The sequence below is a fragment of the Coffea arabica genome, chromosome 7e (assembly GCF_036785885.1).
Source record: "Coffea arabica cultivar ET-39 chromosome 7e, Coffea Arabica ET-39 HiFi, whole genome shotgun sequence".
Lineage (NCBI taxonomy): Eukaryota > Viridiplantae > Streptophyta > Magnoliopsida > Gentianales > Rubiaceae > Coffea > Coffea arabica.
Genome location: NC_092323.1, coordinates 21,013,789 through 21,032,868, shown reverse-complemented (window position 1 = coordinate 21,032,868; position 19,080 = coordinate 21,013,789).

The following is a 19,080-nucleotide window of genomic DNA, read 5'->3' as shown; positions in this document are numbered from 1 at the left end:
CGTCTCCCTCTGAAGTAGGGAGCTGGTCATGTCCACTAGCATACATATCCTCTTGGTCTGTTGCTTGAAAACTTGGATCAGGGGTAGAATCGAGACCATAACAAGACAAATGAAACGACTATTCTTGATCTCTAAAACTTGGAATCATGTCAAGGCCGTGAACATATTCAACATCACGCCTTAACCCTAGTGTGATCCTTAGCTCTGGCAAGTCTCTATCCCAACATCCAGGCATATATTGGGAGGCTAATGCAGTCTCTGGTACTACTATACTAGAGTGGGATCGAATCCCAATATATGCCGATGGAGCTCGCATTTTATGAATGCGAAAACCCTCTTGACGGAATTGCATTCTCAAATCGCTCCCTTTGCAAAATTTTTTTAAAATTTCATCACAATTTTGAAATTTTTTTCACGACACAAAGCACCAAGTAAGCGGATAAGAACAGATACCACGCGCTGAAGATCATAGCGGCGATGAAAGTGACAAAACTAGATAATCCGTTGCACCGACACTTCCTCAAGCAGTGTACCAACTTTTGAGTAAGCCACACAACAAACAAACAGCAATAGCATCCAACTATTCTCGTAAATGCCAGAAAAGTAGCTGCCCCAAAATGCTCATTCCCTGGTATTACACTACCCCGAATCCGTTTGCCGTCATATGTGAAGAATGCGAACATTACCCATCCGACCACTAACAGGGTGAATTGGGCAACGCCAAGGAATGAACGACGATTATTGAACGCTCCTTGCCATAGCTAGACCCCTAACAACCTCAAATTCTTTGTGAATGTCAGATTTTGAGCCCTAATGCCTTCAAAAAATATAACCGCAGCCATTTTCAACACAATTAACAGACCAAATACTAGTTTAGATCTTTGAATTCTACTAGTTCGGTAGTGAAGGATGAAGAGGATTTTAGGTTTTGAATTGTGGTAGTTGGAGTGGAGGGTGGCGCGATTTTGAGATTTTATAGGACCAAAATTTTCAGGAGAGGGTTTTTGACGGGAAAGCCTCTTTAATCTTTTTACTTTGGGTTTAAAACTTGGGAGTTTTGATTTTGGGTTTGGATTTCTTTAAATATGCTTAGTAGTAAAACTAATATGAATTTTCTTGAAGCATGTGTTGTGAACCAACCCTAACCGTGGACCTAAGAAATAAAAGATGGTCGCACCTACGCATAGGCACGCTTAAATGAAAGATTCGGGTTTTGTCCCTATGGATGCTCATGCTCGGTTGTGAGAACCCGTAATTTTCTTAATTGCTAGATTTTATTTTCTTTTAATTGCACGTTTTTCCATATTTTATTTATACGAAAAATTTTAAAAATAATTTTTATGAGTAAATATGATTTTTAAATCATTTTTCTAGTATAAGTTAGTTTATAAGATTTTAAGAGCGTATACTGGATGTGGGACCCACTAGTACGGTAAGTTCGATAAAATTCGGCCAATTAAGTTAAGTTGTGTAGACCGGAATTAATTTATTAGGTGTTAAGAGATAATTAGAGGTTACCCAAATGGATGAGAGTTGGAGAGACAAAAGGATAAGCTCAAACAAAAAGGGGTGACAAGTGTCACCTTGTGACTTGAGGATGGTTTGACCAACTTTCTTACTTTACCATTTACCAAAAATTGACTAAAAATATCTTCATTTTTCCCTTCCCTTGGCTGAACTTCTTGAGCAAAGAAAGAGAAAAAAATCTTCAACTTCCTTCTTCTTAATCTTGCTTAATCTCACAATTTAACCGTTTATACTCCAAAACTCTCCCTAAAATCCCTTTGCTAAGTGGTATTGAAGTAGTTGGTGGAGTGATTTGGCAAGAAGAAGTGCTAAGTTGCTTGTTTTCTTGAGGTTACAAGGTGAGTTGTTAAGAACTTTTCCCTTTAGCTTTGATAATGTTCAATTGGTGGCTTTAGTGGTTTAATATGATGATATATGGTGTCATTATGGTTTGTTCATGGTTGGAAGCGAAGTTATGATGGATTTTGATTTATTATTGTTATTTTTCTGTTTTGTATGATACTCATGGTTTGGTCATGGATTGAGGGTTTGTTATAGTGTAAAATGAAGCTAATATATGTGGATATGACTGGTTGTGAAAATTTCTGGTTTGGTGTGAAAAATTCCAGATTAGGGTTTCAATTCTTCCCCATTCTGCCCGATACTGTTTCCCCTAGTTAGAGATTGAATTAGCCTTGGGTTAAAACATCAAAGTTGTAGAGAATAATATTTTATAGTTTCCTGCAAAATTTCAGTCCAATTGGAGTAACGTAGCCTATGAAAAGACTGAAATACCCTTGCTGCCCTGTTTCTGTCCGAAACTGATAATCCGCTTCTGTAATTGGTTAGTTTGACCGGGAATACTACTGATTTGGTTATTGATGTCTTCTTAAGAATTATAGCCTTGTATCTTAGCTTTCAAATGGCTTTGGAATTACCAGAATCGGAGTTGTGTGTGCTGAGATATGATTGAATGAATCAGGACTGCTAGTTGAATTTCACAGTGAGCTTTGAACTGGAAAATCTGGGGTTGTTTTGATAACTTTGACCTAGTTAGGATGAGAACTGGACTAAATAGTCTTCACCAAAGTTGTAGGCCTTTGTCTTAGCTTCGAAACGGTATACATTTCATTCCAAACCGATAAGCATAGCCTCAGTTGTGTCTATTACGCAAAACAACGTCAAACCTGTTTTCCTTTCCGGACTTTTCCCTAACTTGAATTTGTACTTGTACTACTTGGAGCCTATTGAACGGCTATTGAAATGAAATTATTTTGTGTGTGACTTTGGGATTGATTGAGGAAAAAGGAAGCCTTGATGGCTGGAAAAGTAAGCAAATTTAGGGGGAATGCTGTCCAATTTTCTAGGCCGTTTGGTTCCTTTAAGTTTGAGTTGTCTTTTGGTAGAATTGAAGGGCTTTTGAATTGTTTGAGCCCTAAGTCTTCATGTTACCTTTTCGTTCCCAAAAATCATATTTTGCACCATTGCATTAGTAATTATTTGACGAGGCATACGACTAATAGTCGAGTCTCACTTGTACATTCCGTTTACTCGATTTTGAATGTGAAACCTTCAATTGTTTTACTTTGATGATTTTAGGGTTTCTTGGCAATTAAAGCCACTTTGGCGTGAAAACTTTGAAGTATCTGTACTTGAACCGGTGAGTGTACCACTCCCTAATTTGTTACTATCTGGCTATCTGTGACTTCTGTATACTCTGTATGAAACGAGAGTGTACTTTATCGCTCTCGTTTCTCTCGTCTGTTTACTTTGTTTTCTGCATACTGTATAAGTCTGTATTTGCTCTGTATCTGTCATCTGTATCTGTTCTCGATATAAGTCTGTGACCTCTGAGTTCAACACCTGTGGTTAGTTACTCGAGTCGAGCCGGCAGGGGCCTGGTCGATTAGATAACAAACCACGGTAGTCTGTTCTTGAGATCTTTGAATATTGAGCCCCTTGATTCCGGTATACTCGAGTATTACCATTTCTGTTTCTGTTTGGCGTTCGGGTCCAGTAAGGGGTATGTTTGGTGAACGAAATTTTGGCGTTAAAGTGGTGTTCTACTGGATTGGTTCCTTTGTTAGAACGTTGACGAAGGGTCAACGAGGCTGGATCAAGTTCTGCAATGAAAATTTGGCTCCTGAGAGCCACCCGTATCCTTTCTATTGTGATGTTCATTTATTTCCCGTATTTGATGTGAATAAGTGCTTTAGAAGTGATTTCTCATGATTTTTACTATTCGTAATTTTGGTACCTCATTGAGGTTCTAACTCACCCCGACCCGTTATCCTTATTTTCCTTACAGGAAATCATCTTTTGGGCCAATGATCATTTTGAAGAATGAATTGAGCTTGCACAAATACCCCTTTATATAGCCCTTTGAAGTTGGAAATCCTAAATGTATCTTAATACAATGTTTTCTTTTGGTTTGTAAACTTACTACTATGTATATTTTGAAGTGTTTCCTCATGTTTATGTGACATATATTTGGAAATGTACATCCTCTTATGTCAAACAACGTTTAGTTGTACTTGGTTGGATTGTGAAGTGGCAGCGACACTTCTATTTCATTTTGATCGTTTTTTTTGGGAACGTTGTACCAAAGAGTTATTGTATCCTTTAGTTGGGCGCTCAATTGGGTTCTCAATGTTTATTTCTCAAAATTCTTTGGAGCGTTTGGTAGGGTTTACGTCTGTTCCGGATCCGTAGTCCCTGCGAGAGTTGGGCAGGCGGTCTGCCGAACCCTTTGGTTCGCCTTAGGGGGAGGTGGGGCCGTCATATCGGTCATGTGCTTTACCTATTAATTGAATATGATTAGCAATGTCATGAGTTTCAAAATAATATATTACCATGTAACGTCATCTTGCATTGACTAACTGCATTTGCAATAATTTGATGTGCATAAAAAATGTGTCACTCATGAACAAATTCAACAGAAAACTCAACTTTTTTGGAGGATTATTAAAATATGTCAGATAAGAAACCTATTTAATTGTAAAATATAGAAACGACCACATAATAGCAAGAGATACAGGATTTAACATAATATGAACTAAAGATCTATATATAATTGATATGATAAACAAAAAATTATCTCGTATCTAAAATCTTATTAAGACAATGAATGAGATTTTAAAAACCAAATCAAATAATTACACAATGAAAATATTTCAGATGCAAAATAAGTTTTAAGTCAACAACATACAACAAATATAACATCTTTTTTATTTTTATTTGCATAAAAAACTTTAAAATAATATATAATCATATCCACTGTCCACATACAAAAAGAGATCTCTAAAATGCAATCTCTACAGACCCACAATTAAAATTTTGTCAATGAAGTTTTCCCCGGCGGCAGTTTCATGCTGTGATGCGTGCAAACCCAAGAAAGTCAAAACTTCAGATATTTATTTATTGATCATTTAGTTTTGTTCTCAGAACAAATATATTTTATTAGCCTTGCACCTTTGCAAACAAGTAAGTTTTTAAGGAAAAAAACTAAAAATATAAATGTGTAGATGCTATTTGTTTTCTCAATTTGAATTCGATTTCTATTATTATTCAAATCAGTCAAAATTCTGAAACTCGAAAGATGAAAAGCTTCTTAACCTTATTGATGGTTCCCTAAGATTCGAATGGTGTTAATTCTTGGTTAAAACTTATAAACTATTCTGATGTACTGACTTGATACCCTCAAAACTGTTGCTACATACAAACATCAACCACGGCAGATTTGTGGCGTGCTTAATGAAACTAAAAGCACAGGTGATGAAGGCTCCAAATCAAATAGTTTAGCATTTAGTATATTCTGTATGTATACACGTTAACAAAACCCTCAAATGCTTGGATAACAAATCAACAATAGACAATGCGAAAATGAATCAATATTTGTTTATATCAAGGTCACAAAGAGAAAAATTAAATATGACCACTGAAGATAAAATGCTGATTGATTGAATCAATATGACCACTAGGGCAAAAGCCAACAAAATTCTTGCAATTGAACATCAAAATATTTTGGTCAATTTCCTCCTTCTCGATATAAATCTCGATTATGAATGGAACAATTTCGTTCCATACATCATACATTATCTCCAAAATTTCATCATCCATCACTGTGGAGACATTATAACAGGTACGGCCACACGGTTGACGGAGAAATAAATTCAACTTGAACATCCCCCTATCGACCCCTATCGACCCCCATATATTCATAAATTCTGTCAACCAACTCCTCATATCCAATTCTATGCCGTAATGTGAATGTACGGTTGGAGGTATGAGACAAGTAACAAATTGATCCATCTTCATAATGTTATTTACCTCCCCAATAAAGAGATACTCGCAGAGGTCTTTCTATAGGCATATGTGTAAAATGAATCCCTATTTTGTGGGACAATAAATTAGAATTAGTAGCATAAGAGTATGCTATGTTAATATTCTTTCTAACTTTCCTATAAATTAGCTATACAAATCTGTACATAATGTTATTCAGGAAATGTTACCGTTCGAAATAAAAAAACTAAGTTTGCTAAGGACATACTTTCGTTGTTTTATTTCACGTTTTATAACACCCCCTTTGAGCAACTATTATCACCACTCCTTAAGAGCTACTTTTAAGTTAATTATTAACCAAAAAAGACCCAAGAATTAATCTAAACGTGTATTTGTCAAAACTTTTTAAACAACTTAGTCCAATTTTTGAAAAAATTTTGACAAAGTGTCCCCTATAAATGGGTTAAAACTCCCTACCAACCTTTTCAATCACTTATGAATTTTCAAAACTACTTTATTTATTCGCCTAAAACATTACGATGCATTCACCTAATATTTCTACATCCACCAAATTCATCATATTCGTCGGCTTTATCATTCAAAAGTAAAACTACATAAAATACCATTCAAACAAATAATAAAGAGCAAAACACAATGGTAAATCAAAATTTTCAAATCCCTGGTAATTAGGTCAAAAAAATATGTATATCTCATTTTGTCATGTTTGGAATAACCCAATATTTCAAATAAAACTTAATTGCTCAAGCAAAATGAATTTGATCATATAGTTGGACAAATATCGTAAATATAAAGAGAGGTAACTTTGATAAAGTTGCAAACTAACTATTTTATCCACGAACATAATACCAAAATTTATAAACATGCTTAACCGAAAAATACCAAAACATGCTTAACGAGGTATCGCCAAAAATTTAAATAACTATTAATCATCAATTTCCTACATTTGAACTTGTAAACATGCTTAATTACCATCCATAAGTATAAATAAGGCCAAAAACATCAATACATATCATAAAAAAATCTAAATTAAAATATGTCAAAAATCACAGAAAATTGAAAAATATAAAATCTAAAATACGAATATTTGATGAAGAATCTTACCTCAATCACATAGAAGAATGTTTGGAGAAGATGCCTGTGCCAAAAGCCCTATGAAACGCCCTTTAATTGAGTTCCAATTGAAGAAATTAAAAACTAGAAACCCTAGCCTTCAATCTCCTTGAAAATCGATTTTCAGGTATTTTTGTTGGATTTTAATCGGTTACAAAGACTATATAATGCTCAAAAGGTGTTGGGTTGATGATTTTTAACCAAGATATGGAGCGAAAATAGAATTGGGTGATTTGAATGTGAAGAGATCCGAAGAAAATGCGATTGGAATGAAGAAGAAGAAGAAGAAAATTGAGGAGGGAATTCCCGTTTTCAAACTTCGTACAATACACACAACAAGCGCCTTAGCAAAACGCGACTTGTAGTGGCTTTTTGCTAAAGGCGCATTTTCTTCAAATGTCAGGGACATCACATTTCACAAATGCGAGGTCAATGTAATAGGCCTTTATTTTTGCCTCCGTGGGTGTAAAAATGCGAAGTGAATTCGCATTCACCAAATGCGATATGAATGCAAAGACCCTCTTAACGGAATTGCATTCTCAAACCGCCTCCTTTGCAAAATTTTTTTAAAATTTCATCATAATTTTGGAATTTTCTCCGCGACACAAAACCCCAAGAAAGCGGATAAGAACAAATACCACTCACTGAAAATCACAGAGGCGATGAAAGTGATAAAACTAGATAATCCGTTGCACCGACACTACCTCAAGCAGTGTACTAACTTTTGGATAAGCCACACAACAAATAGACAGCAATAACATCCAACTATTCTCTTAAATGCCAGAAAAGTAGCTGCCCTAAAATGCTCAAACCCTGGCATTACACAACCCTGAATTTGTTTGTCGTCGTCTGTGAAGAAAGCGAACATCACCCATCCGACTGCTAACAGGGTGAATTGGGCAACGCGAAAAAATGAACGATGATTATTTATCGCTTCTTGCCATAGCTAGACTCCTAACAACCTCAAATTCTCTGTGAATGTCAGATTTTGAGCCCCAATGCCTTCAAAAAATGTAACCGCAACCATTTTCAACTCAATTAACAGAACAAATACTAGTTTAGACCTTTGAATTTCACTAGTTTGGTAGTAAAGGATGGAAAGGATTTCAAATTTTGAATTGTGGTAATTGAAGTGGAGGGTGGCGTGATTTTGGAATTTATAGGACCGGAATTTTCAGGAGAGGGCTTTTGGCGGAAAAGTAGATTCTTCTTTAATCTTTTGACTTTGAGTTTAAAACTTTGGAGTTTAGGTTTTGGATTTGGATTTTCTTAAACATGCGTAGTAGTAAAACTAATATGAATTTTTCTGAAGTATGTGTTGTGAACCAACTATAACCGTGGATCTAAAAAATAAAAGATGGTCGCACCTACGCATAGACAAGCTGAAATGAAGCATTCGGATTTTGTCCCTATGGATACTCGTGCTCGATCACGTGCTTTACCTACTAATTGAATAAAATTGGCAATGTCATGAGTTTCAAAATAATATATTACCATGTAACGTCATCTTGCATTGACTAATTGCATTGGCAATGATTTGATGTGCATCAAAAATGTGCCACTCATGAACAAATTCAAGAGAAAACTCAACTTTTTTAGAGGATTACTAAAATATGTCAGAGAAGAAGCCTATTTAATTGTAAAATATAGAAACGACCACATAATAACAAGAGATACAGGATTTAACATAATACGAACTAAAGATCTACATAAAATTGATAAGATAAACAACCCATTATCTCGCATCTAAAATCTTATTAAAACAATGAATGAGTTTTGAAAAACCAAATCAAATAATTGCATAATGAAAATATTTCAGATGCAAGATAAATTTTAAGTCAACAACATACAACAAATACAACATCTTTTTATTTTTATTTTTCTTTTTATTTGCATAAAAAACTTTAAAATAATATATAATCAAATCAAATAGTTTAGCATTTGACATATTCTGTATGTATACACGTTAACTAGCCCCTCAAATGCTTGGATAACAAATCAACAATAGACAATGAGAAAATGAATCAATATTTGTTATATCAAGGTCAAAAAGAGAAAAATTAAATAGGACCACTGAAGATAAAATGCTGACTGATTGAATCAATATGACCACTGGGGTAAAAGCCAACAAAATTCTTGCGATTGAACATCAAAACATTTTGGTAAATTTCCTCCTTCTCGATATAAATCTCGGCTATGTATGGAACGAAATCATACATTATCTCCAAAGTTTCATCATCCATCACTGTGGAGACATTATAATAGGTACGGCCACACGGTTGATGGAGAAATAAATTCAACTTGAACATCCCCCTATCGACCCCCATATATTCATAAATTCTATCAACCAACTCCTCATAGCCAATTCTATGCCACAATGTGAACGTACGGTTGGAGGTACGAGGCAAGTAACAAATTGACCCATTTTCGTAATGTATTTTATCTCCCCAATAAAGAGACACTCGCAGAGGTCTTTTTACAGGCATATGTGCGAAACGAATTCCTATTTTGGGGACAATAAATTAGAATTAGTAGCATAAGAGTATGCTATGATAATATTCTCTCTAACTTTCCTATAAATTAGCTATACAAATCTGTACATAATGTTATTCAAGAAATGTTATTGTTCGAAACAAAAAAATTAAGTTTGTTAAGGATATACTTTCGTTGTTTTATTTCACGTTTCATAACACCCCCTTTGAACAATGATTATCACCACTCCTTAAGAACTACTTTTAAGTTAATGACTAACCAAAAAAGACCCAAGAATTAATCTAAACATGTATTTGTCAAAACTTTTTAAACAACTTAGTCCAATTTTTGAAAAATTTTTTACAGAGTGTCCCTTATAAATGGGCTAAAACTCCCTGCCAACTTTTTCAACCACGTATGAATTTTCAAAATTACTTTATTTATTCACCTAAAATATTACGATGCATTCACCTAATACTTCTACATCCACTAAATTCATCATATTCGTCGGCTTTATCGTTTAGAAGTAAAACTACATAAAATACCATTCAAACAAAATAATAAAGGGCAAAATGCAATGGTAAATCAAAATTTTCAAATCCCTAGTAATTAGGTCAAAAAAATATGTATATCTCATTTTGTCATGTTCGGGACAACCCAATATTTCAAATAAAACTTAATTGTTCAAGTAAAATGAACTTGTTCATATAGTTGAACAAATATCGTAAATATAAAGAGAGGTAACTTTGATAAGATTGTCAACTAACCATTTTGTCCATGAACATAATACCAAAATTTATAAACATGCTTAACTAAAACATACCAAAACATGCATAACGAGGTATCGCCAAAAATTTAAATAACTATTAATCATCAATTTCCTACATTTGAACTTGTAAACATGCTTAATTACCATCAACAAACATAAATGAGGCTAAAAATATCAATACATATCATAAAAAATTTCAAATTAAAATATGTCAAAAATCACATAAAATTGAATAATAGAAACTCTAAAATACGAATATTTGATGAAGAATCTTATCTCAATCACATAGAATGATATTTGGAGATGATGCCTGAGCCAAAAGTCCTATGAAACGCCCTCCAATTGAGTTCCAATTAAAGAAATTAAGAACTAGAAACCCTAGCCTTCAATCTCCTTGAAAATCGATTTTCAGGTATTTTTGTTGGATTTTAATCGGTTAGAAGGGCTATATAATGCTCAAAAGGTGTTGAGTTGATGATTTTTAATCAAGATATGGAGCGAAAATAGAATTTGGTGATTTGTGTGAAGAGATCCGAAGAAAACGCGGCTGAAATGAAGAAGAAGAAGAAGAAAACTGAGGCGGAAATTCGTGTTTTTAAACTTCGTACAATACACAAAATAAGCACCTTAGCAAAATGCGACTTGTAGTGGCGTTTTGCTAAAGGCGCGTTTTCTTCGAATGTCAGGGACCTCGAATTTGTGAAATGCGAGGTCAATGTAATAGTTCTTTTTTTTTTTTGCCTCCGTGGGTGTAAAAATGAGAAGTGAATTCGCATTCACAAAATGCGATATAAATGCGAAGACCCTCTTGACGGAATTACATTCCCAAACCGCCCCCATTGCAAAATTTTTTTTAAATTTCATCACAATTTTGGAATTTTTTCCATCACACAAAGCCCCAAGAAAGCAGATAAGAACAGATACCACGCGCTGAAGATCACAGCGGCGATGAAAGTGACAAAACTAGATAATCCGTTGCACTGACACTGCCTCAAGCAGTGTACCAACTTTTGGGTAAGCCACACAACAAATAGACAGCAATAACATCCAACTATTCTCTCAAATGCCAGAAAAGTAGCTGCCCCAAAATGCTCATACCCTAGCATTACATTACCCCGAATCTGTTTGCCGTCGTCTGTGAAGAAAGCGAACATCACCCATCCGACCGTTAACAGGGTGAATTGGGCGACGCCAAGGAATGGACGACGATTATTGATCGCTCCTTGTCATAGTTAGACCCCTAACAACCTGAAATTCTCGGTGAATGTCAGATTTTGAGCCCTAATGCCTTCAAAAAATATAACCGCAACCATTTTCAACTCAATTAACAGACCAAATACCAATTTAGACCTTTGAATTCTACTAGTTCGGTAGTGAAGGATGGAGAGGATTTCAGATTTTGAATTGTGATAGTTGGAGTGGAGGGTGGCATGGTTTTGGGATTTTATAGGACTGAAATTTTCAGGAGAGGGTTTTTGGCGGGAAAGTAGGTTCTTCTTTAATCTTTTGACTTTCGGTTTAAAGCTTGGGAGTTTAGATTTTGGGTATGGATTTCCTTAAACATGCTTAGTAGTAAAACAAATATGAATTTTCCTGAAACATGTGTTGTGAACCAGGCCTAACCGTGGACCTAAGAAATAAAAGATAGTCGCACCTACGCATAGGCACGCTGAAATGAAAGATTCGGGTTTTGTCCCTATGGATGCTCGTGCTCAGTCACGTGCTTTACCTACTAATGGAATATGATTGGCAGTGTCATGAGTTTCAAAATAATATATTACCATGCAACGTCATCTTGCATTGACTAACTGCATTTGCAATGATTTGATGTGCATAAAAAATGTGCCACTCATGAACAAATTTAAGAGAAAGCTCAACTCTTTTAGAGGATTACTATATCCGATAAGAAGCCTATTTAATTGTAAAATATAAAAATGATCACATAATAGCAAGCGATACAGGATTTAATATAATATGAACTAAAGATCTACATATAACTGATAAGATAAACAACCCATTATCTCGTATCTAAACTCTTATTAATACAATGAATGAGTTTTGAAAAACCAAATCAAATAATTACACAATGAAAAGATTTCAGATACAAGATAAGTTTTAGGTCAACAACATACAACAAATATAACTGACAATTTCTGAGCAAATTGGCTGAATGCCTTTTACTTGATGATCATTTCCCTTAAATAAGAATTTTTGTACAATCTATTTTAGGTAGTCATCTATACATAGCTAATTACAGCTAATGTCCTAATTACTGATATTCTATTCTAGGTAAATATATATACACAATTAATGAACAAATCTTGGGCATGATTTATGCCATAATCTTTGCTACAATTTCTGCCATCATTTTATGCCATAATCTCTACCATTGATATCCCCCCTCAAATTGATGCTGGGTGATCAACTAGCATCAATTTGTCAACAAGAAAGTGATGTGTAGGTTTGAAAAGAGCCTTAGTAAACGCATCAGCAGTTTGGAGAGCAGTGGTGATATGCGGAAAAGAGATGACATGAGCATCAAATACTTCACGAATAAAGTGACAATCTACTTCAATATGCTTGGTACGTTCATGAAATACTGGGTTAGCAGTAATTTGAATAGCACTAGTGTTATCTGCATGGAGCGGAGTAGGCTCAATTTGAGGAAACCCAAGTTCACCCAACAATCCATGAAGCCAAACAATTTCAGAACATGCAGAGGACATGGCCCAATACTCAGACTTAGTAGAAGACTTAGACACCCGATCTTGCTTCTTGTTTTTCCAGGAAACGAGAGAGTTACCAATAAACATGCACCAACCGGTAATGGAACGTCTAGTATCAGAACAACTAGCCCAATCAGCATCACTGTATGTAACCAGACGAATAGGAGAGTCGACTTGAAAGAAAAGACCTCGAGCAGAAGCGCCTTTCAAATAGCGAACAATGCGACGAACAGCGGTGAGATGAAGGTGCCTAGGGGCTTGCATAAATTGACTGACTTGTTGAACAACAAAAGAAATATCAGGCCGAGTAATAGTCAGATAATTGAGGCTGCCTACCAGCTGTCTATATAAAGAAGGATCAGATCCTCATCATGATGATATTTAACATTCACCTCCAAGGAGTATCAACTGAACGACTATCTTGAAGGCCAGCCAAAGCAATTAACTCTTGAATGTATTTATGCTGGTGTAAGAAGGTACCAGCTGAGGTGGAACGCACCTCAAGGCCAAAAAAATACTGTAAAGGACCCAAGTCCTTTATATGAAAAGAAGTCTGAAGATGATCTTGAAGCTTAGAAATCAAGTCAGTAGCAGTCCCTGTAATAACAATATCATCAACATACACTAGAAGCAGGACAATTCCTTTAGGTGTGTTGTAAAGAAACAAAGAGGAGTCATACTGACTTTGGACAAATGAGAAATTAATAAGCGTAAAACGAAACTTATCAAACCAAGCACGTGGAGCCTGTTTCAAACCGTAGAGTGATCGTTTCAACTTACAAATATCAAATGAAAGTGTAGAAAATAACCCTGATGATGGAGTCATATAAATTTCTTCTTTAAGATCCCCATGCAAAAAGGCATTCTTAACATCCATTTGTCGCAATGACCAGCCCTTAGAAGCAGCAATAGCTAGAACAAGGCGCACTGTTGTCATAGCTAATTGCGACGGGTGCAAATGTCTCCTCATAATTTATTCCATATGCTTGTTTATTATCAAGTGCCACCAACCTCGCTTTATATCGATCAAATGAGCCATCAAACCATAACTTAATGGAATAGATCCACTTACAACCAATGGGCTTAACACCACTAGGGCATGGAACAATATCCCAAGTATGATTCTCCTGGAGAGCATGAAGTTCTTCTTGCATAGCTTTTCCCAACATGCATGCTTAGTTGCTTGAGAATAAGAGGTAGGAACTGCAATATTAGCTAAAGTGGCAGAGAAGCCATACCTAGCAGGAGGTTGACGGATACGAGAAGATCTTCGAAGAACCACTGGAACAGGCATTGATTCAGGGTCGGGAAGGATTTGTGATGATGGGGCCCTGCGTCGTTGATAGATAATGCCGGGTTTAAAACGCTCAACTGGTGGCGAGATATCATCAAAGCTAGGAAGAAGGACACGCTTGGAAGGCAAAACATGCTGCTGAAAATAGTACTCATGCTCAAAGAAAATTACATTTCTAGAAACGCGAAAACGGTTAGCAACAGCATCATAGCATAAAAATCCTTTCTGAGTGGTGCAATAACCCATAAAAGCACACCGAACTGATTGGGCTGTAAGCTTGTGACGCTTATGAGGTGGCAAGTGAACAAAACAAACACAGTCAAATGGGTGTAACATGTGATAATCAGGATGGACACCAAAAAGGCGATAATAAGAAGAGTCAAAACCCAATTGTTGAGAAGGCAGACGATTAATCAAATACACTGCAGTTGTCAAAGCTTCAACCCAAAATTTAGACGGCACTGAAGACTGTAAGAGTAATGTTCGAACAATATCCAACAAGTAACGGTTTTTACGCTCAGCCACCCCATTCTGTTGGGGCATATAAGGACATGATCGCTGAGAGAGAATGCCTTTATGTTACAAGAAGGCTTGAAAGGTATGTGACACGTATTCGCCACCATTATCAGATCGAAAAATCTTAATAGTTGTGAAAAATTGTGTCTCAATATAAGCCACAAAAGTTTGAAAAACAGTAAATACCTCAGTTTTGGTGCGCAAAAAATATATCCATGTGAACCGACTATAGTCATCAATGAACGTCACAAAATATCTATAATGCGCATGTGAAATGACAGGAGTAATGCCCCAAACATCACTGTGTATTATCTCAAAACATGCATTAGCACGACTACCATAAGTAGAAAAAGGTAAAGTTTTGCTCTTTCCTAACTTACAAGTAGAACAATCAAGAGACAATGCATAAGTAGAACACTGATCTTTTTTTCCAAGAAGACCACGCTTCATCAAATTAGATAATATCACATTATTTGGATGACCTAATCGCCCATGCCAAACGTCAGCCTTATTTTCAACAATCATAGAGGCTAACGATAAAGGTTTAGGAATAGCAAATTGCAACGGAAATAATCTTCCCACTTTAGGCCTCCTTGTGATCACCTTCCCCGTCATCTGATCCTACACACGACAACCATCACGAGAGAAGTTGACATTGTAGTTATCATCCACCAACTGACCAACAGAAATTAAACTAGTAGACAACTGAGGAGCGACAAAAACATAACGAAAAGAATGTCGAAGATCACCAATGGCTGTAATTGAAAGATTACTACCATTAGCAATCTGTATATTTTGTCTACCAGTATACTGCTGCAAATTCTGTAACGAATCAGTAGAGCCAGTCATATGATTGGATGCTCCAGAATCAACAAACCAAGTAGAAGAGATTGTCTTACCTTGGCCCTGAAGCCCAAGGGCAGAAAATGCTATGAGAATCATCTGTTGAACCATTTCTGGAGTAAGAACAGCCTGATTGGTGCTTGTGGTTGTAAGTGGAGGACCAATAACAGTAGAATCTGGAACTGCAGCGTGAAAACCTTGAGTTCGCCTATTTTCTGGTCGTGTAGGACAGTTCTTGATAATATGTCCATTCTGTTTACAGTAATTGCAAAATTTCTTACCACAATTGCGAGCAATATGTCCAAACTCCTTGCAGCTGTAGCACTGCATTAATCCCTTTCCTCTATTCCTCCCTTGTGCAGCATAAGCAACATTGACAACTTCTGATGTCCCTCCAGATGCACTTAGAACAGATTGTGTAGCCAATCGCTGTTCTTCCCGTAATAATTCACCAAGACAAACATCCAAAGAAGGAACCGGATTTCGATTCAGCAATCCACCCCGAGTAACCTCAAATTCTGATCTCAGTTTTATCAAAAATTGATCACGCATACTAACTTCATGAACCTGTTGAAGGCTGCCTAAGGCCTCCTTAGGTACCTTAGAGTAGATAAAACCAGAATATTTGCTCCATAAATTAATAAATCCAGAATAATATTGCTCAATAGAGAGATTACCTTGACTGAAGGTACTAATCTCGTGTTCAAGCTGAAATCATCTTGCAGTATTATTCTGATGATATATGCGCTGCAGATAGAGGTGGCAAAATGGGCGGGATTTGCTTGGGTTTGAAATGGAATCGAGTCATATGGGTTTGGGGCTAACCTTACCCATATGTGTTTTAGGACTAATTTGGGCGGGATCACTTTGGGATAGGTTTAGATTGATCCCGTCCAATACCCAAATCTATTTTCTACATATTTTTTCCTTTAATTCATTTTTAATTTTTTATATAACTTTAATATTTTTTTATTTATTAAATTTCTTTTAGTTTTATTATAAAAACATGCAAGTGCTTTATACTCAGGATTCCCACCAAAAATTGGATTAACAAATAAAGGAAAAGATAGATATACAACCACATTCCAACATATATCAAGATGACCAAGACACTTAGGGTGTTGAATATTTATACTCATCATTGTCCAAGGATGACGGGTATAAACTGACTGAAATTCTAGAAATTCTTGTGGATAATGACTAGGAAGACTGCTAGATTATATTCGCTGGTATGACTATAAAAATTGTTAAAGATAATTTTTGAATCTAAGACTCCGTTTGGATTGGCTATTTTTTTAAAAAATAAAATTTTTAAATATAATGTTACAGTAATGTATAATAACTCAAAAAACATCCCATCCATATTAGTATATCAAATATTTCAAAAAAAATTTATAGTAAAAATTTTTCATATACACTGCTACAATAAAATATTTCCAAAATACCCCCAAAAATAACTAATCCAAATGGAGCCCTTGCTATTTGAGCCCAATGGGTACCCAAGTATTTTTCAAAATTTTCCATCAATTAATGGGTACAATTGAGATTTGTCCCATTTTGAACCCAATATCAAATTTCAATACCCATACCGCCCAAAGTCCCCATGGACATGGGTAATCCATTGGGACTTGGGAAAAATTGACACCTCTAGCTGCAGATAACCCCACATCTCCTAGCTGTACCAAATGAACGCAAATTGTTCACCATATGAGCTACAATGGAAGCTAAAATCCAAGAAATAATTCTAGCATCCTTTGCCTCCTATTGACCAAGTTCTTTCTCATTTTCGGGAGCAGGAGAAGTCCCATCAATGTGACCCCAAAGCTCCTTCCCTTTCAGAAACATTCTGAATTGAAATTCCCAGGCCGCATAATTCTTTCCTGTAAATTTGATAGCTGAAGTCTCTGTAGGTGAGCATACAAAAGAATTTTCAATAGACATTCTTAAAAATGAGAAAGAAAAAAAAATTCAATGCAATTTTGAAATCACAAAATTGATTGAAAAAAAAAACTCTCAAAGCCAAAATTTTGATTAGAAATTAATCAACCCAGAAAACTAAATGATTCAAATATTCAGCTATGGATTCAAGAGACTAGCTCTGGTACCATGGCAATTTCTGAGCAAATTGGCTGAATTCCTTTTACTTGATGATCATTTCCCTTAAATAAGAATTTCTGTACAATCTATTTTAGGTAGTCATCTATACATAGTTAATTACAGGTAATGTCCTAATTACTGATATTCTATTCTAGGTAAATATATATACACAATTAATGAACAAATTTTGGGCATGATTTATGCCATAATCTTTGCTACAATTTCTACCATCATCTTATGCCACAATCTCTACCATTGATAATAACATCTTTTTTATTTTTTTCTTTTTATTTGCATAAAAAACTTTATAATAACATATAATCATATCCACTGTCCACATACAAAAGAGATCTCTAAAATGCAATCTTTACAGACCCATAATTATAACTTTGTCAATGAAGTTTTCCCCGACTGCAGCTTCATGCTGTGATGCGTGCAAAATCAAGAAAGTCAAAACTTCAGATATTTGTTTATTGATCATTTAGTTTTGTTCTCAGAATAAATATATTTTATTAGCCTTGCACTTTTACAAACAAGTAACTTTTTAAGGGAAAAAAACTAAAAATATAAATGTGTAGATGCTATTTGTTTTCTCAATTTGAATTCGATTTCTATTATTGTTCAAATCAATCAAAATTCTGAAACTTGAAAGATGAAAAGCTTCTTCACCTTATTGATGGTTCCCTAAGATTCGAATGGTGTTAATTTTTGGTTAAAACTTTTAAACTATTCTGATATACTGACTTGACACCCTCAAAACGGTTGGCTACATACATACATCAACCACGGCAGATTTGCAGCTTGCTTAATGAAACTGAAAGCACGGGTGATGAAGGCTCCAAATCAAATAGTTTAGCATTTAGCATATTCTGTATGTATACACGTTAACTAAACCCTCAAATGCTTGGATAACAAATCAACAATAGACAATGAGAAAATGAATCAATATTTGTTTATATCAAGGTCACAAAGAGAAAAATTAAATATGACCACTGAAGATAAAATGTTGAATGATTGAATCAATATGACCACTGGGGCAAAAGCCAACAAAATTCTTGCGATTGAATATCAAAATATTTTCGTTAATTTTCTCCTTCTCGATATAAATCTCGATTATGTATGGAACAATTTCGTTCCATACATCATATATTATCTCCAAAGTTTTATCATCTATCACTGTGGAGACATTATAACAGGTACGGCCACACGGTTAATGGAGAAATAAATTCAACTTGAACATCCCCTATCGATCCCCATATATTCATAAATTCTGTCAACCAACTTCTCATATCCAATTCTATGTCGTAATGTGAACGTATGGTTGGAGGTACGAGACAAGTAACAAATTGACCCATCTTCGTAATGTATTTTACCTCCCCAATAAAGAGACACTCACAGAGATCTTTCTACAGGCATATGTGTAAAATGAATCCCTATTTTGGGGA